This window comes from Rhipicephalus sanguineus, chromosome 6, assembly GCF_013339695.2.
Source record: "Rhipicephalus sanguineus isolate Rsan-2018 chromosome 6, BIME_Rsan_1.4, whole genome shotgun sequence".
Lineage (NCBI taxonomy): Eukaryota > Metazoa > Arthropoda > Arachnida > Ixodida > Ixodidae > Rhipicephalus > Rhipicephalus sanguineus.
Genome location: NC_051181.1, coordinates 68,676,593 through 68,682,754, shown reverse-complemented (window position 1 = coordinate 68,682,754; position 6,162 = coordinate 68,676,593).

Sequence of the window (6,162 nt, the reverse complement as noted above, 5' to 3'; positions counted from 1 at the left end):
AAGTACCAACCACTGGCAAGCGCCGGCACGCGTTCCACGCGCCTACGCGTCAAATGCGTCGCGGCGCGCCCCGTGGAGAAAAAGGGCGCGCAACCACTGGCAAGCGTCGACCGCGCCGACGCTCGCTTTCGGCAGAGGCACAGTGTTGCCTGATCTTTTTGTTTAAAACTGTCCATGTACAGCCTAGAACGGTGCGTTATCAATCGAAGCGAATTAGACTGTCGTTGAAATATTGATTGTGCTTCACCCACCACTGTTTTGACTATTTAAGAAGTAATTAACATCGCAATGACCAAAGTAACAACGACGGTATGCACAAGTAATCGACATGGGCGCGTGCGCTGCTAAGTTCACGTCTGCATCACGGGACACAGCCAACGATGTTTGCGAGATCGCCAACGCTTGTGCGATCGCCTTCTTGACGCCTGTTCACGGCCATGCTATTAGTGCCCAACACGAATATAATCATCCTGTTCATGAAAATGGTTCTGCTCCAAGAAGCGGACGGGAGCGGCGTCGCCCGCACCGTCGGTGGGCTTGACGTCGTTTCTTGGCACGTACTTTAGTTACGAAAAAAATAAGGAAATAGACGTTTGCTGCAAAGTCCAAACGAGGTGCCCTAAAAATTCGCCGCATAACGACTAATACTTTTCACATTAACAAAAAGACGGCTTTCCCGCGTACCAGGGGCGTAGCCAGAAATTTTTTTCGGGGGGGGGGGGGGGGGGGGGTTCAACCATACATTATGTATGTTCGTGCGTGCGTTTGTATGTGTGCGTGTATATATGCGCAAGCAAAATTCAAAAATTTCGGGGGGGTTCAACCCCCCAACCCCCCCCCCTTGGCTACGCCCCTGCCGCGTACCACGGTTGTCACCGTGACTAATATTCTAGCTGCCTAATATGAGTCACAGTTTATTTACATGGGCCAACATTGAGAAGTTCGAATCCTGGAGCAAGCATACATACTAACTCAAATTTTTTTCAGTAGCATGGAAACAAGAAACCAACATTACTGGAAGCTCACAGTTACTTATGTCCCGTCTAGCAACAAAATGCAGGTAAACTGTAGCACTGGAAGTATGGCCTGACTTTCTTGTTTTCTAATAAATGAATATGCAGTTTTCACCACAAAATACGCATCGAGTTCATAATTAAACAGTCTATTTATTTATTTATTTTCAAATATTGCAGCCCAATGCAGGGCTACTGCAGGAGTGGTGTACATGAATACAAAAGGAAAGAATGTATACAGTAATATCACAATAACTGCTTCAACAAAAGCAGATATCGCCACCTGTTGAGTGCAACTGGGTAAAAAATGAGAGAAATAGAACACTAATATCATACAAGTGCCTCCAAAAATCAGATACATTCATTTCACGAACGGAACCAGGTACATCATTCCAGTGTTCGTAAATATCAGAAAAAACTGTATTTGAACATGTTAGTGTGCACAAAAAAAATGGGTTATGTCAAGATTGTGATTGCAGCTGTGCACTGTGTAGAAGGCTTTTGGACGTTGTCTGTAGTCTAAATATCGCTACAAACCACACCTGACATTTCATGATGCGACAGATATCGGCCATAAGATTGGAACCGAGCACTGGTTTTTGCACGTTGTGTGTAGTCGAAATATCCTCTAGCGCAACAAACCACACCTGGTACTTCATGATGCGACAAATATCGGTCATAAGATTGGAACCAAGCACTGTGTAGAAGGCCTTTGGACGTCGTCAGTAGTCAAAATACCCTCTAACATAATAAATCGTGCCTGAAACTTCATGATGTGACAGATATCGGTCATAAGATTGGAACCAAGCACTGTGTAGAAGGCCTTTGGACGTCGTCAGTAGGCAAAATACCCTCTAATATAATAAATCATGCATGAAACTTCACGATGCGACAGATATCGGTCATAAGATTGGAACCGAGCACTGGTTTTTGCACGTTGTGTGTAGTCGAAATATCCTCTAGCGCAACAAACCACACCTGGTACTTCATGATGCGACAAATATCGGTCATAAGATTGGAACCAAGCACTGTGTAGAAGGCCTTTGGACGTCGTCAGTAGTCAAAATACCCTCTAACATAATAAATCGTGCCTGAAACTTCATGATGTGACAGATATCGGTCATAAGATTGGAACCAAGCACTGTGTAGAAGGCCTTTGGACGTCGTCAGTAGGCAAAATACCCTCTAATATAATAAATCATGCATGAAACTTCACGATGCGACAGATATCGGTCATAAGATTGGAACCGAGCACTGGTTTTTGCACGTTGTGTGTAGTCGAAATATCCTCTAGCGCAACAAACCACACCTGGTACTTCATGATGCGACAAATATCGGTCATAAGATTGGAACCAAGCACTGTGTAGAAGGCCTTTGGACGTCGTCAGTAGTCAAAATACCCTCTAACATAATAAATCGTGCCTGAAACTTCATGATGTGACAGATATCGGTCATAAGATTGGAACCAAGCACTGTGTAGAAGGCCTTTGGACGTCGTCAGTAGGCAAAATACCCTCTAATATAATAAATCATGCATGAAACTTCACGATGCGACAGATTTCGGTCATAAGATTGGAACCGAGCACTGGTTTTTGCACGTTGTGTGTAGTCGAAATATCCTCTAGCGCAACAAACCACACCTGGTACTTCATGATGCGACAAATATCGGTCATAAGATTGGAACCAAGCACTGTGTAGAAGGCCTTTGGACGTCGTCAGTAGTCAAAATACCCTCTAACATAATAAATCATGCCTGAAACTTCACGATGCCACAGATATCGGTCATAAGATTGGAACCGAGCACTGGTTTTTGCATGTTGTGTGTAGTCGAAATGTCCTCTAGCGCAACAAACCACACCTGGTACTTCATGATGTGACAGATATCGGTCATAAGATTGGAACCAAGCACTGTGTAGAAGGCCTTTGGACGTCGTCAGTAGTCAAAATACCCTCTAACATAATAAATCGTGCCTGAAACTTCATGATGTGACAGATATCGGTCATAAGATTGGAACCAAGCACTGTGTAGAAGGCCTTTGGACGTCGTCAGTAGGCAAAATACCCTCTAATATAATAAATCATGCCTGAAACTTCATGATACAACAGATACCGCTCATAGGATTGCACCAGAGCACTGTATAAAAGTCTTTGGCAAGTTGTCTAACATAGCTAAACAGAATGAATGTCTTCAAATTTCAATTATGCTTAAGTGCATGCATAGTCTAAGTCAGTGCATATACAAAGAACTGAACAGAAATGAAATAGTACTTGCAATACATCCAAGGATTTGGCATTTGAAACCATCAAATAATTATTTCAGCTGGATTCAGTCTGGAGGAAGAGATAAATATGTCCACAGTTTAGAATGGTCTCACAGGTGTCTGAGGTTCAAGTGAGGCACCGTTTGAATTCCTTCTAAACAAAGAGCAGCACAGTAATATTGCACTTTCATTCCTTCTGCACATACGTGTGATGTCATGCTCTTCTCTTCTTACTATCGTGTCATTGTGCACCTCAGATTTCAATGGAGGTGCTTGTCACTTACAAGCTTTTTAGCAAATTAGCTGTAAACAAAACATATGTTATATATAAGTAAACTGTAAAACGATGGAGAAGCGCCACTGTTCACATTCTCCCGTCTATGAGTAGAGTATCAGAAAAGACTAGGGAGAATGTGTGTCAGAATAGACAACCTGCAAAACAAGGCATGTGCAACTGGGCATGTGCTAAGGTGAAGTTGCACGGCAGAGAAGCAGACCAAGAGTCAAGAAGTGAAATAGCAGGCAACACAAGCAGCACTTAATCATGCAACTTTCTTTTTCGATCACCACACTCGCGCACGTTCGAGCTTCTATTTTATACATGAATGGAAATGAGACCGCTGACAGCTGAATGTGTCGGCGTCGCTGGTACCCGGCACGAAAACACGTCACACTGCTACCAACAAGCGCACGCTTGTTAGCTTGGCAACACACGCAAACGATTTGCGCCGAAGTCAACCAATGTTTCAGCGTCGTAAAATCCGCAAATCCTCCTCATGTACGTTGTCACATCACCGAAATGCGTTGGCAAATGCGATGTTCGCTTTCGGCAATGATGAGGCGATATGGCGATGTTGAAAACAAACACACTGCGGTCAATTTCCTTCAACCAAACTTCCTCACATGAGCTGGTTCACACGAAGTCGACGGTAGAGGCCTACGCTGAATGCAGACGACACCGCTCTGAATTGACTTCGCGGTAGGCGAGGGCTCACGCTGAGGACTTCAAACCTCCGAAGCATGTTTACACCCGTTCCGAGAGCAGATACACACAGATCAGAGCACAGAAGCAGCGACATGCCGCAGTAGTAGGTACGATGTTTTCACTGGGTCGACGATCGCACACAAAACCGGGGCAAGGGCAGCCGGGAAGCATTCGCTGGATTTGTCGGCGTCGCTCGAACTCGGCACGAAACCGCGTCCCACTGGTAGCACTCGTGGTCGTTCGCCGTGTCGTCGCTATGCGTCGACGTACTGGATGACGACGCGGTCACTCAGGAGCGTTTGCGACCGTAGTTTCCGTGCTTGCCCTGTACTCGGAGGTGCCTTCGAAGCGGCGGCCATTAGGCATAGCGCTCAGAGGTATCGCGGCCTCTGATTGGTTGGCGCCGCCGGCACATGCCGGCCTCTGAATGGTTGGCGCGCCGTACGCGTGGTGACGTAGCCGAAAATATCAAAGTCGTCTTGACCCCGCGCGCCTCGAGGCGTATGGACGCGTACAGCCCTCCGCGACCGACGCCGAGAGGCGCATTTGACGCCTAGGCGCGTGCATACGCGTGCATACGCGTGCCAGTGGTTGGGGCTTTATGGTTCCCGTGTTTGTGAATTCCTATTCTACTACATTTTCCTCCGACGCTCTCTATTTGTTTCAAGCCTCTTTTGTTGTTTTCTTGCATTGGAAAACGTAATGTCACATGTATGTGTAAAACAACGCTGCCTCTGACTTCGCATAGAAGTCCGCAGTATTGACTAAATCAGGGCTGGGCAGTATCGCGATACAAGAGTATCGCGATAGTATTTCAGAGATACTTTTGAGTATCTGTATTTCTGTATCGAGATACATTTGAAAAATGTATTTGTATCTTAGTAGTGAAATACATTTACGATGTATCGCCTGTATCGCGATACTATGCTGGACACGGGTATCTCGTTACATTGTTTTTTTTTGTGTCGGAAATGAGTTGAGGCGTGTTTTCAATGGGGAAATGGCGTTTCTTTTTTTCTTTTTTGTGCCAAGACAAGCAAAGGCGCGCCGCCGGTCGCCGAAAGATAGGGCGGCGATGGTTTCCGCTCAAGCACGGAATGGTCCATGTGGTAAAGCGCGCGACGCCGCAGACGGCAGAATCGCGGGGGCAGTGTTGTCGGCCTCTGCCGAGGAAAGTCGCTGTCTCTCAAGGTCAGTGCAGCACGCCTATTCTTTTTCGGGTGGCAAGCTATTACTTCCCGACCCCCCGCGCGGATACCGCCTTGGAACAGGCTTTGCAATGCTTCGCGTGCATTTAGTTCTCAAAGCGGCGGCACTTCCAAAAGCAGTTCCCGTAGTCGCGGCGGAACGGACTAGAAGATGACTCTTTGACGCGCTTTGAGCCACCTCTCCAATGTCCGGGTGCGTTCCTAATTGATTGCATGCGTGAAACGGTCTTTTGTGGTAGCAGGCTCCCCCACCGCCGGAGCCGACTTCGACTGTTGCGGCTTTCTGAAATGGGTGCTGGTAGCGTCGGTGGTGGTGACAGCTTCATTGAATCCGACAGGGACAGACGGCTTAGGATTCCGAAGATGGGGACAGACTTCAGATTCTGAACAGCCAGAACAACCCAAGTGAGGGCGGAAGCGTTTCGGTATCTAGATGACCCGAGAAGAGATATCGCCACGCTGCAGGGCAATCCGGCTATGAAGGCGATATTTATTCACTATAACACGAATTTGTACTCGCCTTCAGCGCTGGACAGACTTTTTTTCTTTCGTGAGTCTTGTGCTGAGGCTGAACCGACGCTGTTAGAAGACAGCCTATTTGAGATGCTCACACAGTAACCTTCTCAGTAAAGCAGATCTTATGTGCGAAGTAAATGCATACTTTTTCTCAATTCACTGGTGTTCATTAGTGATTC